This window comes from Phyllobates terribilis, unplaced genomic scaffold, assembly GCF_046119375.1.
Source record: "Phyllobates terribilis strain yellow unplaced genomic scaffold, ASM4611937v1 Scaffold_3__8_contigs__length_932513732, whole genome shotgun sequence".
Classification (NCBI taxonomy): domain Eukaryota; kingdom Metazoa; phylum Chordata; class Amphibia; order Anura; family Dendrobatidae; genus Phyllobates; species Phyllobates terribilis.
Genome location: NW_027362763.1, coordinates 100,735,345 through 100,752,178, shown reverse-complemented (window position 1 = coordinate 100,752,178; position 16,834 = coordinate 100,735,345). Strand labels below are relative to the sequence as shown.

Genomic DNA, 16,834 nt, shown 5'->3' with positions numbered 1-16,834 from the left:
AACAAGTTCTGGCAAAATGCAAGCATTGATTATGCAAGAATGGACTGCTATCAGTCAGAATTTGGTCCAAAAGTTGATTGAGAGCATGCCAGGGAGAATTACAGAGGTCTTGAAGAAGAAGGGGCAACACTGCAAATATTGACTTGCTGCATTAACTCATTCTAACTGTCAATATAACCTATTGGTACTCATAATATGATTGCAATTATATTTCTGTATGTGATATAAACATCAGACAAACACTAATAAAAACCAGAGGCCAGCAGATCATGTGAAAATATAATTTTGGTGTCATTCTCAAAACTTTTGGCCATGACTGTACAAAATGTATAAGTCAGGTCCCTCCCAATTGTAAAAGGCGAAAAAAAGCCACAATAGTATGTGTCAACAAACGCTAAAAGGGATTTTTGTTGGGTTTCTCTGGTTTATTTAGCCTTATATACAAGTGATTACGCAGGAAAAACTGTTTCTTTACCTTTTTGGCTTGTTAAATGCAATTTAGGTTAGGTTTGGAAGTTGTTCTTATGTGTCTGTAAAAGTGGCATAATACTGCAACAAACTTATTCCCAGAAACCATATGTGAGTCAGAAATGCATGCAGGCAGCTTCCCGTTCTGTTTCATCACTTTCCCATCCATTTCAGCCTTTTCCTCAGGCCCCCAGACACTTTTGTAGGGTTCAGCAGAAAATTATTCGCATTTCCCATTGGCATACATTGTACTTGCTATTCGGAACGAATACGCAATAGTTGCAAAGTACTCGTTACGAGTATAGCGATTACGAATATTACGATTCTCGCTCATCACTAGTTATTTTCCCATAATGTAGAGTTTAGTTGATGTGGTTGAAGTTGAATGTTGAACTTTATTGAGGTCTTTAAGATTGATATTGCATCAGGTAGGAGAAAATTCAAACTCTCGTCATATTGATAAAATTTGTCATATCGTATGCCAAATCCAATCCATCTTCCAGTCAAACATTTTTCCACTTTACTGCAAAAAAAGTAAGAAATTCTGGCTCTGATACATTGGCCATCTTAATGTACCGGGGGCTTCAGGTGCAGTACTAGAAAATAACTAAACATATTCGGTTCCACCATCCCACACAAATCCACTGGGCGCTTTAAGTATGGAAGGGAAGATAGCAGAGAATGAAGATTAAATTCTAACTCTAGAAAATTCTTCAATATCTTGATTGATTAATTATAGAGACCATTTTGGGGAATAAAATATAGTGTATAGAATGAGGGGGGGAAGGCAGATAGTGATTGATACAATTCTTCCCAACATGGAAAGTTTCTTTTTTTTTCCTCATTTACGCTTTTCTTCTACCTTTTTCTTTTTATTTTATTATTATTTTTTTACCAGTGACCATATATTTAACCTAATAATGTCCTCAACACAGGGTGAAACATTGATCCCCAGATATTTTTAACAAAATTTCTCAGCCACAACTTGCCACTGTTAAAGGTTACTAAAGGTTTTTGCAATATTGCAAAAAATATGGGAAAAAAAAACCCAAGCTTGTAGGTTAGATATACAGTATTGTGGAAACATTTAGGCAGGTGTGAAAAAAATTTGGCAAAGTAAGAGGTTTCCAAAAACAGAAGTTTTAATCATTTATTATTTATAAATTAATAAAATACAAACTGAATAAACAAAACAAATCTAAATTGCATCAATATTTGGTGACCGCCCTTTGACTTCATCAGTTCTTCTAGGTACGAATACCTGCACACAGTTATTGAAGGAACTTTTATGGGAGGTTTTTCCAAATATCTTGAATTGACCACCTCTTCCTCAACTGCCAAGTTTATTTAATACTCAAAGACCTTTATTTTCCAGGGAAAATTAAGGTAATTGAAGATAGAGAGAACTGACTGACGAGAAAAGGGACATTGAGCAAAGAGATTGTCAAACATGTATATGGCTTCTCTCGACAACATCTGCCAACAAAAAGGGGGAGAAGTGAAGTCTGCACTTTGTCTCCAGTTGATGTAGACTTGATACATGGTGTCAGATTCTGTTGCTTCAATCCATGGGAAGAATCCAGTCAAAACAACAAAGAGAAGAACCCCAAAAGCCCAGACATCTATAGTAGGGCTCAAGATCAAATATTCTCCTCATTTCAAATCACACAGCTCTGGAGACATGTACGGTATTATGTGGGACATGGACGACACATAGTTTCCCATAGGTTGGGTCAAACCAAAATCACTCAATTTGATTTGGTAGCAGTCTTTGTCCATGAGCAACACGTTGTCTGGCTTCAGGTCCCTGTGAACCAACCCTCTACCATGCATATAGTCCAGAGCTGAGGATATCTGTTTGGCACACCTCTTCACTGCGTCCTCAGGAATTCCAACCTGCAGAAAACAGATCAATTTTATGAGATTTAGTTTTATTTGTGTAGTTCTTTATCCAAAGCAAAAATACTAAACATTGAAGATGTTGCTGTTGTTGGGACAGTGGATGGTATAGTGGATAAAACTGCTGCTGCGATGGTCATGAGGCTTCAAACAGTGCATTGTTATGGAACCCGCTTCCACCTATGGAAATGTTTGATGTATTCCCAAAGACCCCCATAGGTAATAGTTAGCTAACTGGCTACCATATACAGGGTTATCTAGCTTTTCCTCTGACTGTTGATGTGTATCTCCTGTTTCTGGTGTTTCAGAAATTAAATATTTGTACATTGTAGGAGAACATATGAAGCCGGCCTTACTTACCTCACTTTGTATGATATGATGCAAGGTGCCTGCCATTGCCAACTCCTGAGTAAGTGCATAGTGGTCCATTGTGCCAATAAAGATGGGATATGTCTTAATAATATGAGGGTGGTCAGAGAGACTGATTGACAAAGACAGCTCCTTCAGAAAGGTTTTCAGAAGAGTTCTGTCCTTCTTCAGGAGTTTCACAGCCACTGGTTCTCCTATAAAAAGAAACAAAACAAAAGAATGTTTATAAAAACCTCCAAGATCTCACATAGAAACTTTATATTCAAGCACATAATTATCACCACTGGCATGGGATGTGTGCTGGTGGATATCAGTGCCTAATCCTCAATCTCATATCTATGAGGAGGCCTGTCTTTGCTAAATTTGGGGGCAGCTTGGATTTAAAACAGTTAGATACCAAATTTATTTATTTATTTTACTAACTGATATTACCATAGTAAAATTGTTAGTGGTTTTGCGGCCATTTATCTCCAATGAGAAAAAAGTTATTTGAGATTGAACTTTAACTGCTTCATTCTTTTGTCTCCTGATATCTTCTGTCAGACAGATAATCCATGGTTTTTACAAAGACAGAGAACCCTGAGTTAGAGGTATCATAAAATCTATAGTTTACTTAATGCTATTAAAAATATTGCATATTCAATTACATACATGTAACAAATGTGAAGTGATATAATTTAGAAACCCAGTAAAAAGGCTGAAGATAAAGACCACTGAGCACCTATAAGCAAAGGTATTGCATCCACCCAAAAGTAAGAAAGGGTCCAGGCTGAAGGTCTGCTGGAGCACCGTATAATGGGTATATGCTATATTTTTAATAGCATTAAATAAACTATTTGTTTTATGATATCGCTAACTCAGTGTTCTCAGCTTTTGGAAATGCTTATATTGAGTTTTTTGGTCATGATATAGGGCACAAGCCCTTTGATGTAAAGCTAGGGATGATGTTCTGAAACCCCAATTATTAAGATAATCAATGGTGCAATTTATAGATATTTTTAGATGGACATTTTTATGGCCTAACAGAGTAAAGTTGGCCAAACACATGGATATTTGTCTGCAGACCATTGGCAGATCCAGCTGAATATGGTGAAAATGAAGATAAACAGCTATTGACCCAACGCTTATTTGAACAAAACTTCTTTTTCCCAACCTTCATTTTCATATGATCCTTTGATAACCCAACATGTCTGGAAAGAGTTAGGCGCCCCTCATACACATAAGATAGTGATCAAGACCCACCAAATTTGGCAGGCTTGGATGACTTTACACCTATGTGTATGAGTTGACATTACTAAAATAATCTCGATTTTCCAATGGCTTACAGATAAATATCTCATCTCTATGGCCGACTAAAATCATTTTCACATTTTGTTACATAATTTACCACTTTTATTTAATCAATTCAGGTAAATGACCATCTTTGTTTTTGCCTTCTTCACATACCTGTCAATTTGTTCTGTGCCTGTAGAACTTTTCCATATGATCCTTGGCCCAGTTTCTTGATTACGTTGTAGCATTGTGAAATCTCCTGAATCCAAAAGATCTGGGAGGCGGCCATTGCTGCTTGGAAGTTGTTGATTCTTGAGCTAAACAACAAACTGTGTATGACTCTAGAAGAAAATATAAGGAATATGATTAATGAAACATCTTGTAGTGATCATATTCATGGGTTCTGTGGGCATTTATCATAATTAAGCTCAATCATAATTTAGAAACCCATCCTAAACAAAGATGTGCCAGTACGATATAGGATAGCTGACAACCCTTGTAAAAGGTATCTTGGTGGGCACATTGGTTGTAATCAACCTTTCCATGAAGACATTGTAATCAGATAGACAAAATTATGATAATTCTAAACGGTTCTACAATAATACAGAAGTGTTTGTATCTAGAGATTATTTTTAGATTTTTTGTCATTAAAACACACATGAAAATTAGACTCTCTGCCTGGTGAAATGTGACTAGAAAGAGAAATGATTGTTTAATGGTCATATGGCAAGAAGACCCAAACAAATAATAAATAACCCCAGTGGATATACTATTGAAGAGTAGTCTTACCTGGGTTGGGATTCTGTTGATGTTGATGATTAGCTGGGTTCTGCTCCAAAAAATGTTGAGTGTCGCTTTCTTAAGGCTTGGTCTGAGAGGTCCTATCTTCACAAAGATGTTCTCAGGAATAATTCAACAAGACCCATGAAGTTCTAAGCTTTATAGGGAAGTAGCTACCTGACATTGAGGTCAATCCTTCTCCTTAGCCAATTGGATGTCAAAAACCTCCTTTGAATTACAGATTAAAGTGACTCCTAGATGTTGGACGTTCATGAAAACCTAATTGTTATTTAATAGACTATGTGGTGCCACAATGGTATCTGGGAGGCGCCCACCTTAGTATTGTTAGTATTTCTAGTAAATTGCTAATGTAATCAGTTGTGAATTTATTCTACCCCCTATGGTCACATCTCACCTTCCCGACTTCCTGCTGCTTTCACCAAAAGAGAAACTGGACCCATGTTTTTATATAAATATACATTTGTCATGCACGGTTCTTTTATCCAGTGTTTATGGCCAGAAACTGATTTAACATAACTTGTAGAATAGTCTTGTCCCCACTGACATTATAATTAAATGGAAATAACAGAATTGTCTATATGTTCTATAGTAAAGCTGTTAATAGAACTAAGGGTAAAGGCCCCATACATATTAGATGAAAATGGTGCAATAAACCATTGTTCAGTGATTGGCTGATAAATTCTGTGATGTGTTTGGGGTACATTTTTTTTCTGGCATTAGATCTGATCATCTGCCGAGAAAATCCAACTCGCGGGACCAGTGTTTTGGAGGATTAAAAATGTTCATTCTTTTCCACCGCACAGATTACGGTCACTCATTATCGTTGAGATTAAACATTTCATTCTGCATATATCTGAATCAGAGTTACTGAAGTTCTCATGTACCTCGTAATTGACAGATTTTTAAGAATTTTTTGCTCCTAATTTGAAAAAATCTACAGTAAAGTTACCAAATCAAATCTGCTCTGAATTGTTTAGCTATGTAGGAGGCAAAGAAATAATTCACTTTAAATAAAAAAAATTTTTTCAGATTTGATTTGAGATTATTTCTTCCTCTTTTATACTAATTAATATCTGCCAGAATTTATCTAAAAATCCAAACTCCATGGCAGATTTCACTTTGAATATTTAGGGAGCATCTGGGTGAGATTTGTAAAATGTCAGCACCTTGTCTGCTACAATAATACATTACCTGCGCAAACTCAAACTATTTCCAGGAAATCCTATTTTGCATTTTCTGATTTTATTCTCAATAAAAAAATGCATGTTTTTCACTGAAGCGCTCAATCTGATTTTTACAATTTTTTTTTTCTTTTGCAAAAAAATCTAAACACAGCGCTTGTATGGTGTTCATGTGCTATCCATTCTTTTAGGTTATTTTTTTATGGACCCTTACTCTTGAAAAAGCGAGTTTTTATCTGCAACACAGATCAAAAATGGAGATGTCACAAATTAGTTTTCTGTGCTGTTTTTCCACAAAAAAATGGTATGTGAAGAGCACCATAGCCTGTAATGGGCACCTGGGCATCAATCCCATGTCTGATTTTCATGGATAGATCAAATGTGAGCTGGACCAGCAGTCTTCTCTGCCGACCACCTGACTAAGCTTCATCTTACATGAATCTGCTCTTGATGAAAAAGAGTCTGGCCAATATTAATATGGTCATTATCATGGAGTTATTGCCTTATTAATAACTAATTTCTCGTATCAATCTCAGATTGTTTGTCTGACCTTTATCTAATGTGTATGGGGGCATCACAGTATTTGACCTTGTCTCTATTTAACTTTTTCTCTATGACAGATGTGCTAACAATTAGGAGCAGTCTCTTACCAATTATCTCCATACCAGAGGACTTTCTCTCAGAACAGATCACCTGTGGAGACCACCATACATCTACAGCTCCTAGAATTATATGTGGATGTTCTCAGAGGGGCTTCACTTGTAGCCATTAGCATCACATTAGCCCATCGTTGCCGCTCCTATGTGGTCAATGGTTTTTGTGCAGCTCATTAGTACAATCATGTGTTTCCCATAGCCTCAGGTGTCTCCTTCTCCCTGGAAGCCAAGTGTCCATCCTGTACATTTATATCATTAATTGTTTTTTACTTTTTTTTTGTTAAATAAAAATTAATAGAAATAAATTAAAATTTAATAAAATAAGCAACTTGTGCTGGAGACGTTGGGGGAAAAGGGGTGATATCAACGGGATAGTTAAAAAACCAAGGTAATGGTAATAATAATTAGAACGGTACAGTAGTGAATAAAAACAAAGAATTTTATTGGTTCAGTTAAAACAATTATTAGAGATAAAAGATGGTGTGCGGATAAGATCAGGGGATTTAAAAGATGAAAATCATTGTAGGCAGGGAGTAAATGATTTCCTTGTAGCTTTTGATTTAGTATATAGAATGGTTCTCAGTTTTCCAATGGGTATAACATGACTTAGAATGTGGTCATCCCCTGGAAGAGAAAAAAGGAGAGAAAAAAATAAAAGATAAGAACCTCAGATGCACTAGTGATTGCCTGTGGAACTGTGGATGGAAAAACAGTTACCTTCCTAGGGACGGGGGAGGGGTGTTATGGAGGATCCAGGTAGGAAACCTTCTCTGTGGACTGAAGGAAAAATAGACAGGTGAGGTAAAAAGTGGTTAAGACAATAGAGAAAATGTTAGGATATGGATATAAACCTGTAAGTTACTTCTGAGTGGGAGTCAACGCAGCCATTGTGGGTGGTACGTAGATGGGCTCTTGGAGGCTGAGAATAAGATGGCACAGTGTGACAGATCTGTGGAGATCTCAGCAGTAAGTTCTCCATTATGATATTACATAACTCACTACTTACAGAAATTAAAGGAATCAAAATTTGAAAAACAACCGACAATATGATGGTGGATAAGAGTTTGTCCACGGTATTAATTAAATTTACAAATACTTTAAACGCTTTTAAATTTTAACTCCGCAGACATTACCCACAATGATCTAAAATTATTTCAGAGAAAACTAATTTAACACTGAGGAAACAACCTCCTGACATCCAGCAAACTTCTCTTCATCAGGAACGGCAAATCTAATGTTCCCCATTTTCCCAATATAATTTCCTCCAAGATGTATGATGAAGACCTCTGGGTCCAGGAACCTATCGCTCATCATGAAGCTTTGGTCAGGTTATCCCATCATTGACCTCTGAGCCAGCAGACCCTTACTCCATTGTCAGATTTTTTTGTTTCATAATTTTGTGAACAAAAGATGTCTGAGATTTCCAAATCATCGCATTCTTGTTACACATCGTCCCAACTGTTTTGGAATTGGGGTTGCACATCATTTACATTTCTTACCCCACATACGGGACAACTTATTTAGATTAAAACTTGTTTTACGTGTGGTGAGAAAGAGGCCGACAACACACACGTGCTGTGGAGCTGTCCGCGGGTCCGGAGTTATTGGGAACAAATGTTTGTGATGATAGAAAATACGGTATATATACTGCAATATAAGATTGAGACAGAAGTGACGTTACTCTAATATGGAAGAAAATAATTATGTTTCTCTTTTAAAAATCAATTTTTTGCATAATTACTAAGGGTCTGTGCACACGACCAGGATTAGCTCAGTGTTTGCTCAGGCTTTCAAGCAGGTGAAATCTGCAATGAAGTCTTCACCTGAGGTCACTGTCAGGTCACCTGCGTTTTTACTTGCGTTTTTTCCATAATTGTTTTTAATGTGTTTTTTATGCATTCTCTTTTTGTATGTTTATTTTAAATGAAGCCAGCTAAAAGTTGGTTTCTGGAAAGGAAAAATAATAATAATAATAATTTCCTATTTGCAGACATCTTGCTTCAATGGCTTCCAGGATACTGGCAATACAACCAAAGAGCATTCTACTCCGCTTGCTAATTCTCATTCTAAGAATTATTATGCTATAAGAAGTAAGTTATTCTATTAGTATGAACATATAATATATAATATATATATATATATATATATATATATATATATATATATATATAATATATTTATATTATCTATATAAATAATCAAATATTATATTTTTAACCAGTTACAAGCACCTTGTAGTTGTCGCTTCTGGGCTCACCTCTTACTTGAGAAGCGTATTGAAAAGGGACACTTTAGTAATCTGTTCCCTGAATTGCTCAGGTTTTTTTTTTTTTTACCTTTCTTTGAACACAATGTGACGTTTTTCATTTTAATTAAATTTTCTTTTGCAGATATCCTGATAATTTTCTATCATTTTGCCAGCTTCCCATCAATGCCTTTGACAATTTGGTAGGAAATCCTTCGGCCACATTTGACCTTTAAAGATACCATCATGAGGGAGGCGATATCTGCTGAGGAAAGGCTGCCTTCCCCCTGATGACAAACCTGCTGCGGCCATACCCATGAAGGGAACTGAATGCCAAGAAGAGGATTTTTAACTTTTGGCTGAGCCGGGCATGAAGAGTTGTGGAGAATAACTTTGGAATCTTCAGTCAGTGGAGCATCTTAAACATGGCCATCCAGTTGGATATTGTGACAGTTGATTCTGATGTCAAAGCTTGCTGTGCTCTTCACAATCATGTTAGGGACTACAGGCCTGAAGTAGATGTGGAGACATTGTACTCAGCTTTTGATACAGTAATCAACTGAGGTCCTGGACGTCCCAACATTACAGGTGTGTGTGTTTGAGGAAAACCTTTGCTGATTATTTCATGAGTTCTGAAGGGGCCGTGCCCTGGCATTACTCCTGTGTTGGTGGTGCACATCCTGTACAGCAAACATCCCTTGAGAGAAGACATGAAGCACATGATGGATAATGATTCAGGACAGGACTGTCCAAGGATAATATTTATTGATTATAAGCTAATTCTGAGGTTTACAGAAGCGCTGGTAGGAGGTCTATAATCCTGCTCCAAATTGGGACAGTGACCACTAGGTGTCCTAATGATATCTAAGGCATTGGTTTTTAGTAAACTAGTAATAATATATATAAATATATATATATAATTGCGCAGGATGAGTAGACTTGGAGAATTAGGATGATAAATAAAATTAAATAGATTTTATTAATAAATAATTGATAAAAATAAGCAATTAATAGATGTACTAAAAGTAGAAAAAAACAAAGTAACATAAATATTCGGGGTTTAGGGTGATGATCCTATTGTACAGTGAACAGGAGGGGTATGGTACAAGGTAACGGGTGTTCCCTAGGAGAGAGGAGAGGTAAGTTAGTTATATATTATAATTCTGAACAAGGGTGTGGGTTGAGTGTTATCAGTATCTTTATGAGGCTGGTGGAGAGCTGAATCATGAAAAGGGAAACTTGCTTATATTAATGCAGATGAGATAGGAACTAGGGAAAAATGATTATTCAAGTGGGATGCAGAGCTAGTCTCAATATAAGGATCAGTTTATAATTTCCTGGATGGTAGGATTTTGGATGTATATATTCCCTTGTTGAAGAGAATAGTGAATGAAGACCTAATAGTGAGAGAAAGGGTGTACCGTGAAAATGTATGGTCCGGAGTGCCTGACTTGGTGGTGGACTGGGTTTTTACCTGGAATGCATCGGTACCAGAGTTCAGACCAGGAAGGACTATATTGTTGTTACACCTTGTGTGTATGTATATGTGCGCATACCCAACTTTTTGGGACCATATGAGAGTATAGAGATGCGAACAAGCAAAGTCTTTGTCCTTGAAGGTTACTAGGGTCTAAAAGAGAAGTGACTGTTAGAGTTGGCAAATATGGAAAGTACTTGGTGTACAAAATGGTGTACAAATTGTATGAATATATACAGTAAAAATATATCCCTTTACTGTATATATTCATACATTTTGTACACCAAGTACTTGCCATATTTACCAATTCTAATATTTGGTGCTGCTTCTGTTTTTATAGATAAATAAATAGATAGATAGACAGTTATAAGTTTGTATACCACAAGTTTCACACCGACCAACAGGCACAAACACAGAATATCTGCTTTGGTTAAGATGTGCCCTGAACAAAGTTATTTCCACTATGGGCATATCCAAAGCACATGGATAGTCCATCAGATGATCACATGACATATGTTCACATGGTTAATTTCCATACCAGTAGATGACCAGAGGCTGCTAAAGCAAAGAATTGAAGAAATCTTTAGTTCTGGCATCAGCTGATCGTCAGAGGGGTGCCGGAGCTATTCAGCTGTACAGGAGCAAGAACCTTTCTTGTGTAATTGGTCAGTTGGTAATAAACCAGTTGATCCATTCTGTGCTATCACCTCAGGAAACAAAGGTACATCATGGATGACAATGAAGAGGTGCATACATGTAGTCAGTGTTTAAAAACATAAGTAATCTCCTACACCTGCGAAGCGCACTCCTCCATTTTTGCTGGGATCAAATCGCCTACAGTAGAATTTTGTCCCTAAATTTGTTTTGCTGAAAGAAACAGGCTCAAAGAACTTTATAAACAATTATTTTAATATGAACACAATCAAATAGATACATTTTTCATATAAAGAGGCCTTTGATAATTTTGAAATAAAAATAAAACACACAATTTAAACAAAACAATATATATTAACATATAATTATATATATATTTTTAAAATGTTAACTTTTAAAATGACTTATAGTGAGGGGTTGGGTTGGTTATTTTCCCAAAATGTAGAGTTTTGTTGAAGTTGAATGTTGAAGTTTATTGAGGTCTTTAAGATTGATATTGCATCAGGTAGGAGAAAATTCAAATTCCTTTCATATTGATAAAATTGGTCATATCGTATGCCAAATCCAATCCATCTTCCAGTCAAACATTTATCCATTTTACTGCAAAAAAAAGTTCTAATCTTTAATATTTGGTAAATTAGGCGATTCTGGCTTTGATACATTGCCCATCTTAATGTACCGGGTGCTTCAGGTGCGGAACTTTAAAGTAACCAAACATATCCGGTACCACCATCCCACACAAATCCACTGGGCGCTGTCAGTATGGAAGGGAAGATAGCAGAGAATGAAGATTAAATTCGAATTCTATAAATAATAATGCAAAATATTGTAGAATTTTCTAGGGACCAGTTTGGGGAATACAAGATAGTGTATAGAATGAGGGGGAGAAGGCAGATAGTGATTGATACAATTCTACCCAATATGGAAAGTTTCTTTTTTTTTCCACATTTATGCTTTTCTTCTACCTTTTTTCTTTTTTTTTTTTATTATTATTATTATTTTTTTTTACCAGTGACCATATACTAAACCTAATAATGAACCTAATAATGTCCTCAGACAGAGTGAAACCTTGATCCCCAGATATTTTAAACAATATTTCTCAGCCACAACTTGCCTCTGTTAAAGGTTACTTAAGGTTTTTGCAATATTGCAAATATGGAAAAAGAAAACCCCCAGCTTGTAGCCCATTATATATTAAAGGGGTTAGATATACAGTATTGTGGAAACGGTTAAGAAAGGTGTGAAAAAAATGCCGCAAAGTAAGAAGTTTCCCAAAACAGAAGTGTTAATTATTTATTTTTTATCAATTAAAAAAATACAAACTGAATGAACAAAACAAATCTAAATTGCATCAATATTTGGTGACCGCCCTTTGGCTTCATCAGTTCTTCTAGGTACTAATACTTGCACACAGTTTTTGAAGGAACTCAGCAAGGAGGTTTTTCCAAATATCTTGAACTGACCACCTCTTCCTCAACTGCCAAGTTTGTTCCATTCTCAAAGACCTTTATTTTCCTGGGAAAATTAAGGTAATTGAAGATAGAGAGAACTGACTGCCGAGAAAAGGGACAATGAGCAAGGAGATTGTCAAACATGTATATTGCTTCTCTCGACAACATCTGCCAACAAAAAGGGGGAGAAATGAAGTCTGGACTTTAGTCCAGTACAGTCTGAGAAGAGTTACCTCAGAGGACAAAAGCCTGTTCCAGCTCCTGCAATTGCTATCCTGCAGTGGAGCTTATCCAGATCAAGACTCCGTGAAGCTCAGAGAGGTGAGCTTTAGGTGTGCCGGCACCATAAGATCGGTGAAGTGCGGCAAGTTGCCCCTAGTGTGAGTAGCCTAGTGAGGGCCCGAGTAGGCCGAATGTGAGTACAGAGTTAGTTCATAGGGGGGCAGAAGAGCTTAACTAGCTCACCCCAAAGAAGCAGTTACCGGACACCGTGTCCGAAGCTTACCGGGAACTCCACGACCCAGTAAGATATAAACGGAATCCCTGGAGAACTATAAGTCCCAGGATCGCTAAATTGCTGATACGTACCAGAGCCAGGAGACACATAGGCCCCGTAAGTCAGGAGCTTGTAATCCAAGAAAAGGCCCTACCACAAGGTCAGCCAGCGCAGGACAGAGACAAAGTTTGGCCTAGCTCCAGGCAGGTCAGAAACTTACTACGCAGAGGCAAGAGACAGGAGGCCCAAAACCCACTCATTGAGGAGGATCAGGGCATGCATCCTTCACCCTACAGTGCTCCGGGAAGTGCCTGAATTTCCATCAGTAAAAGGTACTGAAGTGACTATTGTGTCTGTGCCTGTTCTTGCTCTGACCCGGCTGGGTCTCGTCTGTCCTACATTCCCCATCCATACACTGCCCTGAGGCCTAGCTCCACCTGTGGGGAGCTATACCATCAACCTGCCCATAACTGGCCTCAGTGGACTGTGCAGCCCTGGTGATCCTCACCAGAAGCCACAGGTGGCGTCACGAACTCTTTTACAATTTAACATCTATCAGCACCTTTTTAAAGAGTGACCCCAGGGTATGGGCCCGGGAGCAGACCACCGCGACATCCCTAAGGCCAGGCTAAAGGCCCGGGTACCGAGTCATCCCCATCCCCCTGGGCTAGTCACTTTCAAGTCACACGACATGTACGGAATGATATTTGACATGGATGACACATAGTGTCCCATAGGTTTGATCAAACCAAAATCACTCAATTTGATTTGGTAATACTCTTACTCCATGAGCTACACGTTGTCCGGCTTCAGCTCCCTGTGAACCAACCCTCTACCATGCATATAGTCCAGAGCTGATGATATCTGTTTGGCGCACCTCTTCACTGCGTCCTCAGGAATTCCAACCTGCAGAAAACAAATCAGTTTCATGAGATTTAGTTTTATTTGTGTAGTTCTTTATCCAAAGCAAAAATACTAAACATTGAACCTGTTGCTGTTGTTGGGACAGCGGATGTTATAGTGGATAAAACTGCTGCTGTGATGGTCATGAGGCTTCAAACAGTGCATTGTTATGGAAACTGCTTCCACCTATGGAAAGGTTTAATGCATTCCCAAGCACCCCCCATACACTTTAGTTGGCTAAGTGGCTACCATATACAGGGGTATCTAGCTTTACCTCTGACTGTTGTTGTGTATCTCCTGCCTCTGGTGTTTCAGAAATTAAATATTTGTACATTGTAGGAGAACATATGGAGCCGGCCTTACTTACCTCACTTTGTATGATATGATGCAAGGTGCCTGCTGTTGCCAAATCCTGAGTAAGTGCATAGTGGTCCATTGTGCCAATAAAGATGGGATATGGCAAGGAGACCCAAACAATTAATCAATAACCCCAGTGGATATACTTTTGAAGAGTAGTCTTACCTGGGTTGGGATTCTGGTGATGTTGATGATTAGCTGGGTTCTGCTCCAAAAAATGTTGTGTCGCTTTTCTTATGGCTTGGTCTGAGAGGTCCTATCTTCACAAAGAAGTATTCAGGAATAATTCAACAAGACTAGAGATGAGCGGTGTTCGACTCGAACTGTTCGCCAATATCAAATTCGAGCTGTTTTGGGCGGTGTTCGTGCCGTTCAGCGAACGCGAACGATTTGAAAAAAATTCGGCTGTTCGAGGTTATGTTCGATAACTGTTCGTGCACCAAAAGCATAACTGGATTTTTTCTCAGTAATGCTGAAAATTAATGTTAATACGCAGTTTGAGTGTACAGCGGGGCGGGGGGAGAGGCAGGGGATGGATCTCTGCAGAAATAATGAAGATCTCCATTTTTTTTCTCTTTCCCGCATTTACAGTGGGGAGGTGCAATCTGTCAGCCTATCAGCAGCGCACATACGGAGTGAACTGCTTTTTTTCACACAAGCAAGGGCATGTGTCATTGGCAGTGTATTTCACATGTCCTTGCCCTATAAGACCCAGCCATTTTCCCCGTTGCCACCATTTTCTCACTGCTGCAGCGGCGTGTTAGACGGCACCGCTGTTGCTGTGTGCGCTATACTTTCAGTGTTAATTTCAAGCCAATTTTCGCACAAATCTACACATAGCTTGGGAGTAGGGAATAGTTATGATTGCAGTCCTCTTGAGGACTAGGTTACATCATTTCCTAAGACTTTTATCAGGCAGGTCTGTGCTCTTAAATAGATAGGTTGGGAGTAAAGACTAATTGTAATTGCAGTCCTTTTGAGGGCTAGGTTACATAAGTTCCTATCAATTTTATCAAGCAGGTCTGTGCTCTTAAATAGATAGGTTGGGAGTAAAGACAAATTGTAATTGCAGTCCTTTTGAGGGCTAGGTTACATCAGTTCGTATCACTTTTTGCCAGGCAGGTCTGTGCCAGTGCTGTGAAAGTTTTTTTCACAGCATTTGGCTAAATCGAGCAAAGCAAATCCTTTTTGGCCTCTTGCAGTGTGTGTTAGTCAGTGGAGTAGCCTACCTGTGTTGCAAGCTACACCACCTGTGTATAGAATACAAATTTTTTTACTGCACCTAGTGAAGTAAAACCTTTTGGGCATAGCATCATTCTATTAGTCCATCTATACTAACCTCCACCAGGTTGCAAATTCAAAATAATTTTTATCTGCATCTACCTCTGAAAAAATATTTGGGCTTCGGCTTGTAGCAGTGTGTGGGATTTGTTCTATTAGTCCATCTATACTAACCTCCACCAGGTTGCAAATTCAAAATAATTTTCATCTCCACCTAGCTCTGAAAAAATATTTGGGCTTCTAGCAGTGTGTAGGACTTGTTCTATTAGTCCATCTATACTAACCTCAACCAGGTTGCAAATTCAATATAATTTTTCTCTGCATCTAGCTCTGAAAAAATATTTGGGCTTCGGCTTGTAGCAGTGTGTGGGACTTGTTCTATTAGTCCATCTATACTAACCTCCACCAGGTTGCAAGTTCAAATTAATTTTTATCTGCATCTAGCTCTGAAAAAATATTTGGGCTTCGGCTTGTAGCAGTGTGTGGGACTTGTTCTATTAGTCCATCTATACTAAAATCCACCAGGTTGCAAATTCAAAGTAATTTTTAGCTGCATCTAGCTCTGAAAAAATATTTGGGCTTCGGCTTGTAGCAGTGTGAAGTACTTGTTCTAGTAGTCCATCTATATTAACCTCCACCAGGTTGCAAGTTCAAATTAATTTTTATCTGCATCTAACTCTGAAAAAATATTTGGGCTTCGGCTTGTAGCAGTGTGTGGGACTTGTTCTATTAGTCCATCTATACTAACCTCCACCAGGTTGCAAATTCAAAATAATTTTTATCTGCATCTATCGCTGAAAAAATATTTGGGCTTCAGCTTCTAGCAGTGTGTGGGACTTCTTCTATTAGTCCATCTATACTAACCTCCACCAGGTTGCAAGTTCAAATTAATTTTTATCTGCATCTAGCTCTGAAAAAATATTTGGGCTTCGGCTTGTAGCAGTGTGTGGGACTTGTTCTATTAGTCCATCTATACTAACCTCCACCAGGTTGCAAATTCAAAATAATTTTCATCTCCATCTAGATCTGAAAAAATATTTGGGCTTCTAGCAGTGTGTAGGACTTGTTCTATTAGTCCATCTATACTAACCTCCACCAAGTTGCAAATTCAATATTATTTTTATCTGCATCTAGCTCTGAAAAAATATTTGGGCTTCGGCTTGTAGCAGTGTGTGGGACTTGTTCTATTAGTCCATCTATACTAACCTCCACCAGGTTGCAAATTCAATTTAATTTTTATCTGCATCTAGCTCTGAAAAAATATTTGGGCTTCGGCTTATAGCAGTGTGTGGGACTTCTTCTATTAGTCCATCTATACTAACCT

At 37.9% G+C, this 16,834-nt stretch overlaps 1 pseudogene; it reads right to left on the bottom strand.

The window, feature by feature from the left end:
- Positions 1 to 1,815: 1,815 nt before the first annotated feature.
- On the bottom strand, positions 1,816 to 14,308 carry LOC141258464 (serine/threonine-protein kinase SBK1-like; annotated as a pseudogene).
- Between the last annotated feature and the right edge of the window lie 2,526 nt (positions 14,309 to 16,834).